This window comes from Cyanistes caeruleus, chromosome 3, assembly GCF_971803275.1.
Source record: "Cyanistes caeruleus chromosome 3, bCyaCae1.hap1.1, whole genome shotgun sequence".
Taxonomy (NCBI): domain Eukaryota; kingdom Metazoa; phylum Chordata; class Aves; order Passeriformes; family Paridae; genus Cyanistes; species Cyanistes caeruleus.
The window spans coordinates 6071457-6092562 of NC_141703.1; the positions used below are offsets into that span (position 1 = coordinate 6071457).

The 21106-nt window shown below is 42.7% G+C and overlaps 1 long non-coding RNA gene across 1 annotated transcript; it reads left to right on the forward strand.

Moving 5' to 3' along the window:
- The first annotated feature begins 1872 nt into the window (after window positions 1–1872).
- Window positions 1873–20660, forward strand: LOC147653905 (uncharacterized). Its single transcript, XR_015284058.1, has 6 exons — window positions 1873–2161; window positions 5960–6285; window positions 13512–13728; window positions 15010–15074; window positions 15416–15564; window positions 19169–20660. It is a non-coding gene; the product is annotated as an uncharacterized LOC147653905 (long non-coding RNA).
- The last annotated feature ends 446 nt before the right edge of the window (window positions 20661–21106 follow it).

Consider the following 21106-nt stretch of genomic DNA (forward strand, 5'->3'; position numbering starts at 1 on the left):
GGTCAAAAGAGAGACGTCAGGGACAGGATCTTTGCCCTACAAGTATCCCATCAAAAACCACGTTAATAATAACAGGAGTGTGTGAAAAGTTTTCATCAAAGATGTGGCTCCTCATTCCTATTACCATACACTTACAGAAAAAATTCAGAGAGAGGCAGCTGAGTTCCTAGAGTGATTTAAAAAACACCCTAATTGTTGACAGCTAATCTGTCCTCTCTTTATTGTGCACACACGACTTGACACAAAGCATCTAAGGCTGTCAGGAGAAGAAAGTAACTCCTATAGCTTGTGTGTGGCAAATATGTTGCCTGTGGATTTTGAAACTAGAAACACTGGGAAGATTTGGGGAAAAAAAAGAGAGGAAAACAATATCCCAGTTTTTCTGGGCTCTTGGACAGAGAAGTGAGAGACCTGTTTGCTTTCAAATGTGTGTCATTCAAAGAGAACTTGTGGATGTGCAAAATACCCAACTGATTAATACAGTATTGAGAATTGGTTTTGTGAAACAGAGACATACCTCTCTCTACATATACAGAGGAGAGAAGAAGATCTCGGACAGATTGAACACCTCTGGGGACAGGAAAAAGGGGCTGTGTGTGGTGTGGAGAACTTCAACTTTATTTAGAGTCAGACAGCCATGAAAGAAATGCTGTGACTCCTGAAACATATCACATCCTTGTCAAATGGTGTCCACAAATCTCTGGTTTTTGCACTGTGGAGGTTCCAGTGCATGACACTAGAGCTTTATTAAAGTAAAGTATGACTTGCAACTGAGAAAAATGCCAAGAGAGAAATCACAATAGCTTTGGCCACTTTTGTGTAGTTTTATGTAGGGATAAAGAACAAAAGAAAGTACAAAAAGCATGAATGATTTTACAACACTTTTCCAGCACTTTTTCTCTGCCTAAAGAGAGGTGAATAGAATTAGCAAGTGGAAGAGGGAGACTTAATAGAGGATGAGGGGAGGACAGTGCACAAACACAAATTGTTTTACTTAACCAGTGGAGACAGTGGAGTAAGACAGCAAAGCTGACTGCTAAGAACAGTCAGGTGATGAGACTGCAATTAAAGTATCTTGTGATTCTGAGAAAATTATTTGTGAGAAGTGAATGAACAAAAGAGGAAACAATAGTCTGTCTGTTTGCTCTCTAGCTCACATTTTGTTGTCACACCAGGCGCTCAGGGAATTGGCCAAAAACATCACTTTTGACACCCAAATTCCAGGATTATTGAATGCAAAAGAGGAAACCTGTAGGCCTGTAAAACACATGTTTTGGACAAAATGTGCTCTGTGTGTGTGGCAGCAATGACAATCAATTTATTTATACCCGGAGAAGGAAAGTACTGTGTTATATTCAGTTATGTTATTAGAAGGCAGCACTAGTATTTGCAGTTCTTTATTAGCTGTGCATGTTGAGATAGTTGATTTCCTGCTGTTTTAGGAATAGCCAGGGAATAACTACCTTGGCAATACTTTTCCCAGCTCACTGTGTGTGGGCATGTTAAAAAAAAAAAATATCTACCACAGTATGTCATTGCTGAAAATGTCTCTTGAGCCTCTCATATTCAGGCTGTATTATCCTGTGTGGAATGATTCCAGAGAGAAGAATGCTCTTGCTGTCTGAATTTCCCTCTGCTCCTTTGCTCAGTTTCATTTCTTCCAGATGTCCTTTGCTCTGATCATTTGCTCAGGACACTAGATAATGCATGAAAGAATCTGTTTGGGAATAGAGTTCACAGGTTTTAGAGCTCACAGGTTTTAGAGTGTGAAATACCTCCCGGACAGGGTTACTTTCCTTTTCCCAGGTTCACCACATTGACTGTAAGAATGACAAGAGAGGGAGCACAGCTGAATAAACTCAGCCTCAAGGCAGATGCAGATGCCTTTAGCTGAGGAAGAGAAGGACCAGGTTGCCTGAAACCATCCAGCAGAAATTTTCCTTCTCCAACAGGAAGTTGTTAGTTCTTAGGACAACATCTTCAGCATGGCATTTCTGATGCCATGTAAGAAACAGAGCATTGGAAATTCTCTGAGCAATTAAAAAAGCCCATCACAGCATAGCCTGCATCCCAGTCACTGGCAAACTCTCCACAGAGAGCATGAAGAGGAAGCCCATGGTGGATATGTTGGCTGCTCTCTGGTTAAAACTAAAACATAAAGGTATTTAGAACCTACAAAAACGAATTTCAAACCTCAGCCTTTCCAAACTGTGGTAAGATGAAGTCCATAAAATGAGGTAGAATTAAGGCATTTTATTTTAACAATCTCTTTTTGTTTGTGATCATGGTGAACCTCTGTGAGGAGAACTAATGAAATGTTCAGAGAAAATGCTTAAGAGCCATTGTGGCAATATCTGAACAGGTGAAGCATTTTTCAAATGCAAACACAATTAGTGTTTAAAGTCTCAGGACTAATAGTAACTCTAATGAGATAAAATGCAGTACAGGTATTTGCTGTACAAATTAAAGATTTTGGTTTCATATCTCACCAAACATCAAGATTTTTTAAGAAGCAGACTAAAATAAAAAGTATTATCCATAATTTTCTAGATATAATTATAACTTGATTATGATTATCATTAAGTCAACATAACTGTTAAAATAAATGAGTTATGATTTCAAATTATAAAACATGTTAAGCATGGGTTTGAAAACTGATATTGTGTTCCAAGTCTAAATGGACCTTATAGAAAGCTATTTTAAGAAGAGGTGTAGTAAAAAAATATCTTAATACTATGTTATAAAATATGTGTCTGTATTGCTCTTAGCCATTGCCATGAAGTAGAGAATCTAGCAAATTCTGGAAATCAGTCTCTGACATGAAAATATTCCCTCTTGAAGAAAAGCTGTATTCCTGTTTACATTAGTGTCAGAGCAAAACAGTGCCCATCCCATACAAAAAAGGGTGTTTTAATATTGTCTTTAGAAATAAAAAAAAAATAAGAAAAGTGTTTATTTCTCCTCATAGCACAGCTGGATAGGAAGCCATGTAATGCAACAGGATATGGTATGGGTGACAATTAGTAAGAAAGAGGAACTGAAATCTGTATGACTTAATGTTGTTTATTGAATTATTTTATACAACATGGCACTACTACCAGGATTTGATGAGGACTGTAGTTTCATTTTATTGTAAAATGTAAAATTTATTGTTTTGGCCCTTAAAGAACTCAAAAAATTCCCTCTGATACCACTGCAGAATGAAGATACAGAGTAGTGTGGCATTTGAGTTTTTGAAAATGTGGTTGCAGGACAGATGAGTGGTTGGGCTGAATTCCCCTAAAAGCCCTGTGTTTCAGGAGCTGAAGTGGTCAGGACATTAAGCCTGATACCATAATGGCTTAGGGGCAAGTCAGTACAATGAGTACAGGTGGGCATTGTGAAAAACGAGGTTCACATATTTTTTATATAGAATTTAAAAAGTTTAATAGAAAGACAATTAGGATATAAAAATAAAGTAAAATATACAAATATGGCCGGGTGTCTCTTCATTCAGCCAAGAGAGCACACCTTACTAACAAAGGATTGTCCCGTAAAAACAGAACCCTATTACATATTCATAAATTCTCATACATAATTCAAACATTTCTCTTAAGTTTCAGATGTTTCTTTGTTTAGTTTTAATTCACCCCCTTCCTAATAGATCAATCTTCTCAGCTCCATTCAGTCTCACACTCTCTGATAACAGAGGTGCAATAAATTCCTCCCCTGGAGCTCTGGTCACTGCTGTCTTCATCTGGACAAGATAATCTAAGAGTGCAAGGGGGTCTCTGACTATCTTTTCAGTCTCTGGGTTATATAAACAAAAGTAGATTTTGCTTCAATATCATGTTATAGCCTAACATATATATGTATTATACCACTATTTCTAAGTTTCATCAATAACAAAAATAGAAGGAACTATATTAATACAACAAAGTTTTCTAACTTTATACATATAACATTCATTTTAATATTTGCCAAAAGCCAATAATATAATATGCACTTATAACAGGGGTTATAACTTATAACTTATATAACTTATAACCTGTGGATTTTTGTGTTCAGCCATGCCATTAAATGCAGCCATGGATGGGCTGCCTCTTTCTTCTGTTCACAGCAGGACAGGGCTCACCACAGAAAGTAAAAAAGGAGCAATATTGCATGGCTCATCAGCTGGTAATCAGCTGTCCAACATCTTCCTCCAGCCCCTGGGGCTCAAATTCTTGCACCATTGATTGCATATATGTAATATTTTGTAATGTTTTAATTCTGACCTCTTTCTTACTTTTTTCTTCCTGGAACTTCTCTCCAGCTAATATTGCAATGTGGCCTCTTTGTCCTTTTCCTGTCACTGATGTTGGTGTGATGTAATGCAGGCAAGATTTGGTGGAGCAGTGTACACTGCTGTACCAGTTACAGCTCAGAGAGAGAAGTGGGTTTTATTTCTCAGTTTTGCCAGATTATTGATTGCCACTTTATCTTGCAGAGAGAAAGAAATAAAGAAAGAGGGAAAGAAAGAGGGAAAGAAAGAGGGAAAGAGGGAAAGAAAGAGGGAAAGAGGGAAAGAAAGAAAGAGAGAAAGAAAGAGAGAAAAGAGAGAAAGAAAGAGAGAAAAGAGAGAAAGAAAAGAAAAGAAAAGAAAAGAAAAGAAAAGAAAAGAAAAGAAAAGAAAAGAAAAGAAAAGAAAAGAAAAGAAAAGAAAAGAAAAGAAAAGAAAAGAAAAGAATCCACCTCACAGAGCTGTAGGTGCTCCTGTGACAAATGAAGGCAATAATGTGATCTTTATAGGAATAGGTCTAGACCTATTCCAGAGATAATATACTCTGATTTTCATTTCTGAAGGGAAAATTTTGAAGACTCTGCTTTTTAGTATGAAAAAAAGTCATGGTCTGGTATATAATCATAACTTGATTATATTTAAGATGAGCTTTTGCCTTTAATGAGGCAGAAATAATTTTTCCTGGGGTAAAGAAGGATGTGATCTGGCAGGGTGTCAGCTGCTAGACAAACACTGCCCGTTCTGATGTTACTTCCCTGAAACACTCCAGAAAGCAGTGAAAAGGAGATGAATGTTGCCATTCACCTGCACACACATCTGACCACACTGTGCTCATGCTGCACAGCCAGCACTGAAGCAAACATTGACCCTGCCCTTGTGCCAGCTGAGGGGACCTTGCTCCAGAGAGTGCTGAGCACTCCTGCTCTGCCATTTGGCTCCAGCCCTTCGGCTTCCCCAGGCATCAGCACCTCTGGGTCTTGCTCCTGCGGCAGCTGCTTTCAGCCACAGCGCTCCCTTTGCCACAAAGAACAAAGAAACTCCCCTTTTTCTTTCTGAACATGCTGAAGCAGAAAGATAAGAAGGCTGGCTGGCCCCCAAGGCTGACAGACATTCCTGCCACCTCCACCCAGGCTCCCTTCAGACTTCCTCCTTCTGATCCCAAAGCAGAGGAAAGAGCAGCTGGAGACTCTGGCCTGTTTGCTCCCATAGGTACCTCACTCACCTCCCATCTTGTTTGGGATCTGTGTTTGTTGTGGTGACTTTGCAGAGGCTGAAGGACCATCAAACCTGCCCTTTTGACTCCTCTAAGCCACCAGAGTCAAAGGGCCCCGAGCTCTTCAGCAAATGCTTGGCTAGAGCATCGCCTCCAGAAAGACCTCCAGGTTTAATCTCCAGGTTTAACCTACAACCCAAACAAACACATCCACATGGATCTGTTATGTCAGTCAATGGCTCATTTCCAGAGCTCGTTGTTCTTTAACTTCTTCACTTCCTATGTCAGTGGCCTGGATTTGCTTCCAGTCTTTGGTTTCCCTTCTCATTTCTGTGCTGGAGTGAAGAGCCTTGCTAGAGTGACTCCTCTCTCTCCTCTCCCTCAGCCAGCCACCTGATGGCCTTTGTGCCACAGCATTAAACTGAAACACACTTCTGTTTTTTTGTTAACATTGACCATTCTCTGCATTTCTTGCTTTTCTGCAGCTGGAGGAATTTTTGACATGGCCTGGTGTTCTTCACCTGTACAGCAGCGCAGCTCAGGGTGGAATAGAACCCAAATTCAAAGGCACTTCAATGACTGAGTCAGTACAACAGCACTGATGTGCTTTAAATGTTCAGAATCAGATCCTTTGCCTCTGCTCCATGAGAGGAGCAACATATCAGACAAATTTAAAGTCTATAAACACTTGTGTCTATTCTTAGCAGGGCAGTGGAACTGCTGTCTTCATTAACAGATTGGCTCTTCCCAAAATCTTAAATGGAAAATGGAAAGAGAAGAACAGGAAGGCAGTCAGAAATACAAAATCCTGGTATGTTGTAGTGCATCTAGAAATCTTGGTACCTCCCAAGGGTAAAACTCACCTTTGGTTTGTGTAATGTTAGTTCCTACCTGAAAACCTTCTTTCCCCCCCCCCCTTCCCATTGGCTGTGACCTCCCTGCATCCCCTAATCACCCCTGCCCCCTGGTATAAGAGATGAGACCCAGAGCATTTCGCTCTCTCTCTTGCCCCGGATGGACGACAGACGATAAACCCGGGATTATTCCAGCAAGTTTGAGCCTCCTGTGTCTAGATACTTTGAGTCCGTGTTGTATCCACTCCAGGACCCCCTCCGCCGCCTGTGCCCAGAGACGAGCAGGCTCCACGGGGGGTGGGACAGAGGGGTCCCATCGGGGAGCTGGATAGCAACAGAGTGGCGCCCGACCGTTGGGGCTGAACAAGCCCACGTTAAAGGCTTATCGGAGCCAGGGTGAGCCGTTCTTTGGAGACTTTGGATGCAGTTAAAAAAAAATACAGCAAAAAAAGTTTCCAAAAAGGAGTCGAAAATCCTCCAGCACCAGAGGACCGATTCCAGGGCAACGAGTATCCTTCCACCGCCAGAAAACGACAGAAAAAGGTAAGATTGAACTCGGACACCGGGCTGGGAGGGGTGGAGAGTGAAACAGACCCCGGGGGACTGTGTTCCGTGTAACTCCTTCCCAGCGGCAGCAGACCCGAGCGTGTGGGGTTCCCCCAGCCGTGGGCAGAGACGGAGAGGGGGTGGGAGAGGGAATTCTCCCTGCTGCCTGTACAGTGTGAGTTTAATTGTAATCCTTTGGTGCAACCTGTTTTCTGTGGTAGGGAAAATAGACAGATTGTGTGCAGAGCTGCTGTGACCTCCAAAAATGGGATCCCGGCTATGCACACAAGAAAGGAGTCATACACAACAAATACAGAATTTTTTAAAAACCACAAATGTAAAAATTTCAAAACATAAGATAAAACAGTTTGTATCATATTTGACTCAGCAAAGTAAACAGATTGAATTGTTAAAATTAGATTCAGTAACTGCCTGGGATGAAATTGGAAATTTATTAACCTTAAAAATAGAAAGAGGAGACAAATCGGCCCTGAAATTCCTCCCAGTTTTTCTTTTAATTCGAAAAGAATTAGTTAACAGAGAAATAAAAACGGAAGACAAACAAGCACCTAACTTTCCTAACTTTTCCCCCAAAACCTCTGTTCCCCCAATAGAAAAGATACCCGAGACAAACAATACAAGTTCTAATCCGGTGTGTCTCTCTCAGTCACCTAGTCCTGCCTCACAAGCCATCAAGGCTCCCTCCCTATACCCTGTCAGTGTTACAGAAAATGTATCCTTCTATCCCCACATGGCTGAGAGCCAAGATGGCGCTGGCCACGTGTTACCCGGCCACATGGTGAATCCTGTGTATTCCCTTTCTCCTACCCATAATCCCTCCCACCCATCGGTTTCCACCCATAACTCTTATCACAACCCCTTTGTTCCCCCTGATGTTCCACCCTGCTCCACCCCCCAGCCCTGCCTGGCCCCACCCTATGACCCTGTCCCCCGAGGCTGTAACCCTATTCCCTGTCCCTCTGGCCCCTGTCCCGTGGGGAGGAAGAGCAAAGAAAGAGAGAGTTACACCCCTTACTCCTGCAGAGAGGCAGGGAGAGGGGTGTCCCGGCTCTGCCCCCCGATGGGGAGCTGCGAGCCTCCGAGACCCGGCATGGGGTGGGGGGAGACCCCGAGGCCCGGCATGGGGGGGGGTGGAACCCCGAGGCCCGGTGTGGGGGGGGGTGGGACCCCGAGACCCGGCATGGGGGGGGATAGAACCCTGAAGCCCGGCGTGGGGGGGAGCGCCCCCCCGCCCGGCTCCTGCGGGGGAGGGGCTGGGGGCGGAGATGGGGCGGAAACCGGAGGCGGGGCTGGGGGCTGGGCCGAAGGGGGGGTGAGGGGCGGAGCCCCTCCCATTTCCCACGGTCTGGGGGGCGGGTCTGAGGGCGGAGCCGAGTGGGGGCTGAGGGGCGGGGCCCCGCCCAGTTCCCACGGTCCGGGGGGCGGGGCCGAGACCGAGCAGGGAGGTGAGGTTGCCTCACCACATTCCAAAGGCGGGTGTGGTTGCACTGCTGCAAATTGCCCTGATGGCCCCGGGGGACGCCCCGGGGGATGGAGGGGTGGAACCTCACAGCCTGCTCCCAGTGTGGAGCCACATGGTGCCCCTGGGGGATGGGGGAATACAGGCTTCCCTGATGTCCAAGCAGGACAAGCCTCTCCCCCCTCCCAGGTCAATACAACTCCTGGGAATGGAAAACAAAATGATTTTAACTCAGCCTTTTTCCCTACTGCTGCTCCGGTGACCTTTATTGGAGCAAGACCTCAAAACCGTACTTACAAACCGTTTTCATATCAAGACAAAAAAGAAATTTGCAAAGTACAAAGAGAATTTGGCCGTAATAGTGAAATATTTAAAAGCATTGTTAAAACAACATTAACCTCAAATGATTTAGTTCCTACAGATATTAAAGATCTTTTTAAGTGTTTGCTTACACCATCTGAATTTGAATTATGGGAAAACACATGGAAGCGGTTTCTAAAAAACATACTGGTGGAGTTATTAAAAACTAATCCCCAATATGTAGATTTATTAAATAATCCTATTACTTTAGAGCATTTATGCGGTGAAGGAGTATGGGAAAAACCTGAGGACCAAACTAGGGCATTGCCAAAAGCTGTGATAGATAAAATCACTACAGCTGCAGAAAAGGCTTTCACACAGCTACCTACAGCTGACACTAAGGGCAGTTATATTAATGTAAAACAAATGCCCTCAGAAGGATTCCTGCAATTCTTAGACCGATTAAGAGAACAAGTCTCCCGTCAGGTAGAAGACCCTGTGGTACAGACAGAGTTAGTCAAGGAACTTGCTCAGAGAAATGCTAATGAATCTTGCCGTAGAATTATTTTAGGTTTGCCTGTGGATCCCCCTCCGACCCTGGCACAGATGTCAGCAGCCTGTGCAAGGAAAGCAGAGATGTTTTCGCAGGAAAAGAGACCTCCCTGGACCACCCCAAGACCTGTTGCTGCAGTTTCATCTGAGACAAAGAATGAACAGATGACATCTAACCAGCAACAGCGAATTTGTTTTTATTGCAGAAAACTGGGACACTTTGCTAAAAACTGTCCTTTAAAACAACAGAAACACATGGATACCAGCTTGCCAAAAAACTTACATCACAGCGCTTATCCACTCAGCGTGCAGACATAAATGAAGTGGAAACAAATCTCTGTCCTTTAATAAAAAGGGGGAAGGGGGGTGAAAAACTGCAAAAATATAATTGTGAAAAATGTTTGGCTAATAAGGTCTGGCAACCGCAAAAGCGATTCAGACTTGTAACTTCTAAAGCTTTTTGTTTCAGATCTGATCGATGGACAGTTGTTGGAGTAGATTTGCAGGATAGTTCACAAGACCTGGCTGGACTGGATAGTAGGTATTTTGTTATTGGAGACACAGCACACACACCAATAGAGATTGAGGTGGCTCCCATGACAATCATGGGAGACCTAACACACCTCACTCTCTTAGCTAGGTGCCCCCAAACACCTTTCTATATAGACAAAGGGCAGGTAATAGCCCAGGTAATCCCTGTTCCAACAGAAGTCCCAGTAGATGACAAAACACCAGGAGTCTACTGGGCAGAAGTAGTGAGTGAAAACAAGCCAATTATAGGATGCAATTTAACACATAAATCAGAACATCTCCATGTAGAAGGGTTAATTGACACTGGGGCAGATGTGACCATCATACCGGAAAAGATGTGGCCATCACACTGGGAACTACAACCAGTGGCAGGAAAAATACAAGGTGTTGGAGGGATGAAACTGGCAAAAATTGCTAGAAATATCGTCCAGATCGAAGGTCCGGATGGTAGGATTGCTAGTGTCCGACCTTTTGTAATTGACTACAAGTGCCCCCTGTGGGGGAGAGATACCATGTTGCAGTGGGGGGTAAAACTCACTATTCCTGAGACACCTCAGGATTTTTGATAGAGGCCACTGTACAGCGTCCTGTCCAAAAATTATCTTGGCTAGATAATGATCCAATTTGGGTGAACCAGTGGCCTCTCAGCAAACAAAAACTTGGGGCGCTAGAAAAATTAGTAGAAGAAGAATTGGCTAAGGGACACATAGTAGAAACAACCAGCCCTTGGAATTCCCCGGTGTTTGTAATAAAAAAGCCAGAGAAAGATAAATGGCGTCTCCTTCAAGATTTAAGAGAAATAAACAAAAAAATACAAGACATGGGATCTCTCCAACCAGGAATGCCCTCCCCAACCATGCTACCACAAGATTGGCTACTAGCAGTACTGGATATTAAAGATTGCTTTTTTCAAATTCCCCTGCATCCAGAGGATGCACCAAGGTTTGCCTTTTCCATTCCTACCATTAACAGGGAAGCCCCAATGAAACGGTACCACTGGACAGTATTACCTCAGGGGATGAAAGCCAGCCCCTTCATCTGCCAGTGGTATGTGGGGTCATTGCTGTCCTCAGTGCGTGCTGAAAAGAGAGAGGCTATCATTTTGCATTATATAGACGATATTTTAATATGCTGTCCCAATAACAACATACTGAAAGACACCCTTGACCTAGTGGTTAAAGTTTTAACCTCTGCTGGATTCCAATTGCAGGAAGACAAAGTTCAGAGGATGCCACCTTGGAAATATCTGGGCCTGCAAATTACAGCACGGACTGTTGTTCCACAAAAATTGGAAATTATTGGTAATCCTAAAACTCTAGCAGATCTTCATTCTCTATGCGGGTCACTAAACTGGGTCAGACCTTGGCTAGGTCTCACCAATGAAGACCTGGGCCCCCTACTCAATTTATTAAAAGGGGAGAGAGAGTTACTGTCTCCCAGAGTGCTAACTCCAGAAGCAAAAACTGTAATTGAAAAGGCACAAAAGGCCTTGACAGAAAGACAGGCACACCGCTTCAAACCTGAGCTGCCTTTCAAATTTATTGTCCTGGGAAAATTGCCACACCTACATGGGTTAATATTCCAATGGGCTGAAGGGCAGAGAGACCCACTCTTAATAATAGAATGGGTCTTCCTCTCCCATCAAAGACCCAAGACTATCACCAAGCCACAAGAGCTGATGGCTCAGCTGATTCAAAAGGCCAGGGTAAGGCTGCGGGAACTGGCAGGTTGTGACTTTATGTGTATTCACCTCCCAGTCAGGCTCTCTGGAGAAGGGAAAAACTCCCCTGAGAGACTGACCAAAGAGATGTTTGAGCATCTGCTGCAGAGCAATGCTAACCTCCAGTTAGCTCTGGACAGCTACAGTGGGCAAATTTCAGTTCATGCACCATCACACAAATTGTTTCATGAGGAATTCCATCTCATTCCTCGTGAGAAAAGGAGCCGGAGGCCACTCAAAGCTCTCACAGTGTTCACTGATGCATCTGGGACATCTCACAAGTCGGTGATGACTTGGAGAAATCCACAGACTCAGCTTTGGGAAGCTGATGTTGAGTTTGTAGAGGGGTCACCCCAGATAGCTGAACTAGCTGCGGTCGTGAGAGCCTTTGAAAAATTTTCAGAACCGATTAATTTAGTTACTGACTCAGCCTACGTAGCAGGAGTGGTGTCCAGAGCGGAACAGGCAGTTCTCAAGGACATTGAGAACGAACATCTCTTTAGATTGCTTTCAAAACTGATTTACTTAGTCTCGAATAGAGAACAACCTTTCTATGTGATGCATATAAGATCGCACACCCCATTGCCAGGTGAAATCGCTGAGGGGAACCGGAAGGCTGATTCCCTTGCTGCCCCAGCCGAAAAGGTATGTCTCCCTGATGTGTTTCAGCAGGCAAAAATAAGTCACCAACAATATCATCAAAATGTGCCAGGACTGATTCGTCAGTTCCAGCTGACACGGAATCAGGCTAAAGCCATCGTGGCTACCTGTCCCAATTGTCAGCTCCAGGCAGTGCCATCATTAGGCATCGGAGTTAATCCCAGAGGCCTTAAGAGCTGTGAGGTGTGGCAAACAGATATCACTCACATTCCCAGTTTTGGTCGCCTGAAGTATGTACATGTGAGTATTGATACATACTCAGGAGCGGTGTATGCCTCTGCTCATGCGGGAGAAAAGTCTGTACATGCTAAACAACACTTAGTACAGGCCTTTTCTGTATTGGGAATCCCTAAAGAAATTAAAACAGATAATGGCCCAGCGTATAAATCCAAGGAGTTCCTGGAATTTGTCCAGCAGTGGGGAGTGGAACATAAAACTGGCATCCCCCACTCCCCCACAGGTCAGGCTGTAATCGAGCGTACGCACCAGACGCTCAAACAAGTCCTAGCCAGGCAAGGTAGCGAAGCAGTGTGGATGTCTCCCCAACAGAAACTATGTAAAGCTCTGTTTACTATTAATTTCCTAAACTGCTCATTTGAAAACATGAATCCTCCTGTAACTCGGCATTTTAACAGTGGTGATCAGTTTAAATTGTCACAGCATCCACCGGTGTTAATCAGGGACCCTGAAACTTGGCAAACCAAGGGTCCCTATGAACTTGTCACCTGGGGGCGAGGTTACGCGTGTGTATCCACCCCTTCAGGCCCCCGATGGATCCCTCAGAAATGGGTAAAACCTTTTATTCCAAAGAATCCAGCACCAGCAAGAAGAGAAGAGAAGCAAGTGGCTGTTGCTTCCAAAAGAAGACGCCGCTGAAGAGAGCAAGAAGAAACCTCTCTAGCCTCTGACCTGCATACTTTGGCTGCGAATATGTTTTAAAAAATTTGTTTCCTTTTTTTGAAATAACCTACCTCTTATTCAAATCCATGTTTCTCATTTTTGTATAACAGAAAAGGGTGAGGTGTTGTAGTGCATCTAGAAATCTTGGTACCTCCCAAGGGTAAAACTCACCTTTGGTTTGTGTAATGTTAGTTCCTACCTGAAAACCTTCTTTCCCCCCCCCCCTTCCCATTGGCTGTGACCTCCCTGCATCCCCTAATCACCCCTGCCCCCTGGTATAAGAGATAAGACCCAGAGCATTTCGCTCTCTCTCTTGCCCCGGATGGACGACAGACAATAAACCCGGGATTATTCCAGCAAGTTTGAGCCTCCTGTGTCTAGATACTTTGAGTCCGTGTTGTATCCACTCCAGGACCCCCTCCGCAGCCTGTGCCCAGAGACGAGCAGGCTCCACGGGGGGTGGGACAGAGGGGTCCCATCGGGGAGCTGGATAGCAACACTGGTAAACCTACTTTTAAGACCAGATGACTTGCATAAATAAGCCCAAATTAAGCTCTGAGTTAAATGTTGTAGGAACTGATTTTGTGAGAAGGACAGGCCATAGTTCAGCTTTTCCTCCATCATCATCATCATCATCATCATCTTCATCATCATCATCATCGTCATCATCATCATCATCATCCTAATGTTACTGTGCCACAGGAAAAACAGGTGCCCAGTTTTGTTATTTTAAAAATGCAAACCATTTGCTCTTGTGACCAGTAGACTATTTTTTAAAAGAGTCTCAAATACATACATTCAAAATGTTCTTGGTTGTACAGGAAGTTTATTTTCTGTCTTTTTTTTTGTTTGCTTTTGTTTTATATTTTTTGTTTCTTTATTTGTTTTTTGTTTGTTTTAGGGTTTTTAGGTTGTTTTTGTTGTTTTTTTTTCTTTTAAGTGTGCTAATTCATGCTCTAAGTGGAAACAAGGAAATGTTGCCCTTGTAAAAACAAATATTTAATTCATTATTGAAAGCACAGGGTGGTCATTCAGCCTTTGAGGTCTAAGATTGCTGAGAGATGTTTTAAGATCATATTCTCAATGTTTAAGGTATTACAGGCTTACTTTTCTCAAGAACTTGTTAAGTTTCTCTGTAGTGTGAAGGAGGAGTTGCAATCCATTTCATTTTCCTCTTTGACTGTGTTTATATTAGCAGGATCTAAGTCTGCTATTCTGCAACAAATAGGATTAAGAGGCTGTCTGTTCCTGCTGTACCTCAGCTAGGGTGCAGAAATGTGCATTTCTCTTCCCCTCTTGAGCAGATTTGTGTGTGTTTGGCACAGCAAGACCACGAGTGAAGGGCTGCTGATGGATGTGCAGCTGTGTCCCATCTCCATCCTCCCTCTCAAATCCTCAGGAGATGTCTTAGGAGCACAAAAGCTGCTCAGCAATGTTTGGGTCTTCTCTGAGTGTTTTAGGGACTGACTCATCTCAGCAGTCCTCATTTCCCTTGCTCCAATCAGTTTTATTTTGTTTCCCAAAGAAAGCCAGCTCAGAGTTTGTGCTGTTGCATATCTCCCTGAAAAGTTGTGTTCGTTTAATGTCTGTTTATTAGGATTTAGTGTATTTTGACTGTGGGAAACAATAGATGATTATGGATTTTCAGGGAGGAATTTGCAAGGCAACTTGTCTATGAACTGAAAGGAAGTTTGGGATTATTTTTCCTAAAAACCCTGGTGGTTTTCACTCCCACTCAGTGTATAATACATCAACCTTGATAGAAAGGAGCATTGTCCTTAGAGCTCATAAGCCTGCTCTTAATATTTTGGTTTTGAAGTTTTGTGGATTTTGTGGTTTTGTTTTGTTTGGTTTTTGTTTTTGTTTTTTCTTTTTAAATGGACCAGATTGGGCATTCATTTCATTCTAGGGGAGGGAAGGAATCCCAGTTCTCTTGCATGCTACTCATATATCTACACAGCAGATGCAATCCATACTGTGCTCTGCTTTCAGAATATCAGGACCATGGCAAGGGAAGTGGATGTATGTATTCACATGTGCATGGATCCACAAGAAATGTAAGATGACATGGTTAAAAATCTGTATCTTTCCCTTGACCATTTCATTTTTGAGAGCTTCCACCCATGAGCACAGAAGGCTGGAAAAGAAATCAGTGGGAATGAAAACAACCTTGAATTAATACATTGGCAACACAACACACACCACTGCAAGGCAACTCAAAATTCAGCAGACATTTGTCTTTTATTTTGTTCTCTGCATTCCATACAGAGATTTTTCACCCATATTCCAACCTGCTGGAATGAAAAATGTGAGTGCACATGAGGTAGGAGCTCTCAGTTTCCCAATTTGTGCTGATTTCCCCACACAAACACCTGTTTCTCCACTCTGGGCCCTGCAGGGTTTTCCTGGAATCACAGCTGGAAGGGTCTCAGCGGAGCATGCATGCAGAGCCTCTTCCTGTGCCTGTGGGCTCCTCACTTGGGCTGCCCAGCCCCATCCACCCACACGGCCACAAAAGCAGAACAAGTGTGAAAACAGACAGAAATGGTGAGCAGCTACTCAGTGACACAATGGAAAATGTTGTACGGAGCGTGGCTCACTTCTAAATAAGCACAGCCAGGAGCTGCAGGATGTGTGAAAGTGTGTGAGTGCCTAAATCACCCATGGTGAGACTGATGGAGGGCATCCCTTCCTAATGGGAATGTTGCTTGCAGTGGAATTCATTTAAGAATATCTGGGATAATTCTGTCCCTGAAATTTGGGGGGATTTAATTTAAATCTGCTATTTGGACCCACAATACCAGATATACCTCTGATATATATTACAAATGCTTTTAACTTTACTACCTCCTTGGGATTAATCAAGTCTATTAATTTCTAATTAAGATTCCTTGACAGTAACTTTATTTTCCCCCAGCCAATATCAGACTCCAGTAAGTTATCTGGACTGTTTATGTCCTCATGACTCCTAAATATATTTGTTCCTGTATTACCCCCCAACAGTGAGTTTTAATTGTTTCTAAGAACCTTATCTTTTGGTTCATGACTATGGCTTTGTGTGGAGCCAGTCCAGTAAGGTCTTGCCCAAGCAGGAGGCATCCATTTGGCATTCTGCTAATTCCCACTGGAAGGATCAAAATATTTGGAAAGCCATTAAAAGGAAAGCAAGTCCTGCAGGGGAGAACATCCCCTGCGCTTGTACACAGCCCTGAGTCATATTTTATAGAAAATATGAACTTTCTGCTGACCTCTGGCAGCCTGGGAAAGTGTCTGAGAAGCCTGTCCTGAGTTTGCTGTAGTGATTGGTGGTGTTTCACTGGGCTTGTGCTGAGGTCCAGCTGTTGAACACAGGGTTGGCTGCACGGCTGGGCTGCTTTTGAATGCTGTGCTCAGAGCCAGGCAGGGTTTTGACTCTGCTGAGGGGGTGTAGCTGAGAAAAGAGAGAGGTTTGTGAGGCTGGTCACTGCCTGCACTCACACCTCAGCAACAGGCTTTGCCAAAAGGTGATGGACTTGGGGCTAGAGACAAGGCCATGAGGTGAATTAGTCTGGGGCCAACATCAGGAAGCAGCGGCAGAGCTCGGTCTCCTCCCAGCTGGCAGTGGTGCTTGCTTTGGGAGTGCTCTGTACGGCCTCTCCTCAGGAGCTGAAAGAAATTATCTCTAATAATTACCCAGTAAAATAAATAATAGTCTAGCTGTGATTTAATGTGATTGCTTTGGTTCTGTGACTGCTTCTCATCTGTTGCCAGACTGGATGTGAATTGAGGTTGCCCAGAACAAAACAGTAACATACTGATGGAATTGTACCAGTTACACTGACTTTGTTTTCTGTTTTCCTGTAAGCTCTCAGGAGATTTTATTTTCTGATCATTATTCTGTTTCTATTCAGATGTGAAAAACCTTGCAATTGCACTATTAGAAGCCAGATAAAACACCTTCAGTGTTTACAGGATGGTTTTTAAACTTGTGGAGTAAGAAATCCTGTTCTTTTCTCAGATTCACTATCCTGTACGGTTTTCTCAAAATGAGACACATTTTACTATTCTAACCTATAAATAGTCACTGTTTTGATAAGTGTTAGAAAAGGTTGAAGAGAAAGAATATTTTTATAAGTTAGTGTTTATGTAAAAGACCTGATGGAAACTGGTGGAGGTTTCCACTCTCCAGGCAAGTAGGCTTTGTAAATGAGGACACAGAGGGGTCAGTGGGACTGCCTTAGTAAGGGATTTACAGAATCAAGAGCTCAGGGTTCTACAAAGTCACCACAAAGGTCAGCATAAACAGTCTCTAAGTAGCTGGTGGAATAACATAAAACCAACCTCATCCTCATCTCATATAGTGACAATAATGTGGTGGTGGAAGGAAAAATAAAGGTGTGGTTTTCTTACACACATGAATAAGGAAAGCTGCAGTCTAGATCTGAATCAAGATCATTCAGATCAACAAGGTCTTACTTACCTAAGTGAAATCTAAACCAGGACTTAATAAGGAAATTACACAGAAATCTCTCAGATTTTGGATAACCCCTGACCTGAGAGACAGCCTGTTTTAGTCAGTTTACATATCTACTACAGATTTGCAAATGTTAATTGAGCTTGCAGCAGTGGAGGGATTATTAGTCCAAGCCAGGGAAGAATTTGTTAACTCCATATTTTAAGCATGCCAGCACAGTGTTATCAAAACTCCATTGTATTAAGAAATGTTGTTGTCCTTTTAAAAAGCATTTTAAAATAATGTTTTCATAGTGACTGTAGTAGAAATAGATACTGAAACTTAGTAATAATTGTGCCCAAACAAGCACTATCTACTTGTGTTTAGCTAAATAAAAATGTGACCTTATTTTCTTAGGTCAACTTTGAAGAATTAAAATAAACATATTTTATTTATCAAGGGAAGAGCTCTAAATGTTTTAATAGGATGTTCATTGTATACCAGATTTAGGGCAGCAAATAGGAACTGCTTTGCAGTTTATTTCATTCACTACGAGATGTATTTAGGGGAAAAGACTTGCTCTCATAAAAACCCCGCATAAATTCTGGGAATGCAGGAAATATAAGGCAGTCTTATCTAGAAAATAATCAATATCTCTGCCATCTCAAGAAATATCTTTGGTGCTTTCAGGACAATACTGTGAAGCTGCAGATAAGGTGAGAAAAAAGTCCCAAGCCAAGGCCACTGGTCAATCAGAGGATCAGATCCTAATATGGTGCTAAAGTACCTGCAGATAACAGGCTTTATTCTTCAATAATAACCTGAGAAGGTGATGGCAATAGCTGGCTGTTTCACCAGAAAAAGTGGGGCCAGAAGTGAGAACTCTTGAACCCACACAAACTCCCTGGCTGGTCACCTTTGGGCAGGTGATGAGCAGTGTTGTTTCCCGTGATTATCCAGTTCTGGATGTTCTCTGTGTGATATCTCTGTATGGTCAAGGCTTTTGTCTCTTAAAGGAGAAAAATACACAGTTTTGTGCAACTCTTAGGCTACAGTGTCAGCCAGATTTTAATATCCTGAGGAGCACTAGGCATAATCTTTGTATTGTGGGCTGGATAGGGCAATTCCCTACCCTGATGTGAATATTTCTGCTGAGGCCAACATGAGCACGTGGCTCTCATGCTTTCTAAGCACCAGTATCCAAATTCTGTGTAAGTATCCAAATTCTGTGGGGATGGGCTTTTCCAACAAGTAATACTGTAATATCAGTGATAAATGTGTAGTGCTTTAAATTGTGTGGATGGTTTATAGTTCTTTTAATATCAAATACAGAGGTGCTTCTGGTATTGAAGGCCTATCATTAGGAACATCTATTTCTCAGAAAAACATTGAAATTCCTGAAGAAATAGGTGCTTGAAAGTGATAAACACACAGTGTACTAAAATCTGAGTGTATTCACTTTATTAGTTTATGTTAGTGCCTCAAAATTAGAAACACAGTCAGATGCCTGTGGCATGCACACGCTCTGTAGTTGCTTTTATGCTGTTTTAAATTCACTTAGCATTAATACATAACAGACTTAGGCCAAGAACTTTGTCCAAGGCTTCCCCCAGCCAAGGATGTTCAAATATGAATCCCAGTGTAAAATGAGATCAATTTGTGCAAGATGGATTCCAGGCTTCCAATATCAGCCATTTATTTTCTCTCTAATCCTTGCAGGTCCTCTGCTTCGAGCCCTGGGTAGGTTCAAATTGAGACCCTCCATTTTTAATCTGATGAATGGTTGATGTTTTGGCTGAAGAGACACCACAGAGCCTGCTGCCCTAGACTCTGCTGCTCCCCCTCCTAGACTAGGAGCTGAGAGGCTTAAAGAGCAGGAAAATAAACTGGGGCTGCCTTTAAGAAAAAGAAAGCATTGACACTCTGAAGGACAAATTCTGCTCTAGACTCCAAATCATGAGTGTGAGTAATAAAGGAAAGCAGTGGCTTTTCTGAGAACTTTCAAGGACTTTAAAGAGGCAAGAAGCTGCTTGTTGCTGCCCATTAAATCAAGATTATCCACCTTTAACCAGAGGACTGACCTCCCAAGCCTGCCAGGAGCTGGAGAACACTCCAGGGGCAGGAGGTGGGAGGTGGGAGAGGTGGGAAGGGCAATGGCACACAGGGGCTCACTGGCCCAAGCTCATGAAAAGAGGCTCCTAAATTCTCTCTTTTAAGTAAGAAAGACATGGCAGTAGAGGTTTTTTGAGAGGGAATATGCTGTTTCTCACATGTATAAAGATTTATGTAGGTTTGGTTTAATGATGTATTGGAGAGAGAGTGCTGGGGGATGCTCAAGGTCAGCACAAGGCCAGATGGAGCAGCCACTTCCACCAGGTTTATTTCAGACCCTGGGCTGGATGGGACGCAGGAATGGGCTGAGAGGAATTTTGGGATGTGCTCCATACTTTTAAGTGACACAGGGTCCCTGAGGTGTGGCACTTTGGCAGGGAGCACAGCCTCTCTTGAACTCTGGTGATGTCTACAGGAACACCAAAAGAAAGGACTTATACAGATCCAAATACAAAAAGAATGCACCAGCTAAAATTTGTGTGGGGTTAATCAAATCTGTACAGAAGACACCCTGATAATTAAATTAAGGGAGAGAGGGAACTGTGTGCTGCGGCTCTGGTGTTGTTCCCACAGTTTCTAAACCCAAACCAAGTTGTCTGTGGCCAAGTGCCACATTCAGTTATTTCTTGAACACAAAACCACTTGTAAAACACTTGTAAAGCACTTATTCCTTGTATCTCAATCTGAATTTACCCTCTTGTAATAACAAGAAAAAAAAAAAAGAAAAAAAAAAAAGAGGACAGGGAGAAGGACCATCAGAAAAAAATTCCATTACCTAGAGCCCCAGATTTTGAATTGCTGTGCCACAGAAATGCACAGGGTTTGGGCCACAGAGCTGCTATTGGCACTGGCAGGGGAATGAGCATGAATACAGACAGACACTGAATTGCACAATGTTAACACAACTTTCATACAGATAAAGATTTTTCCAGCAGGCATAATTAAAAAATAGTCTAACAGAATAATTTATGTTGTGTACTGATTTGCATTAATGTGGAGGAAAATATTCAGCACTTCCTGATGGGAAATATAAACTCCTGGAATGGAGAAAGTGGCAGTGAGTCTTGTATATCATTAAATCATGTATACCCTTAGAAAATCTTTGTATTCAAGCATTCAAACTCTTTTATTCTTCTGTAGTGGAGATAAAAATCACAGTGCCAAATTTTATTTATTTCTATACAAAAATTGGCATGCACAGAATCAGTTTTCTGCTCCCTGAGGATGCATACTTAATAAGGAGGATTTTTTTTTTTCCTAGGAGGAAACTCCAAAAAATTCTGGGCCAACAATGCTATATATTGCTTGTGCACTTGCTTTTCCCATAAGAACCAAAAGTCTGTGCATTATACAAATGCAAAGAAAGGCACAGCAGAGAACTGAGATAAAAAAAATATTCTCTATGTTTCTCAGGTTAAAAAATATATATTTTTTTGTTTGCTTTGGTAATTTAGAGGAAGACTGGAAAGCAAGATGATTTAAAAGTTCAGGGCTAACACACCCTATAAGAAATATTACATTGCAGGAGAACCTGAATATCTTTTG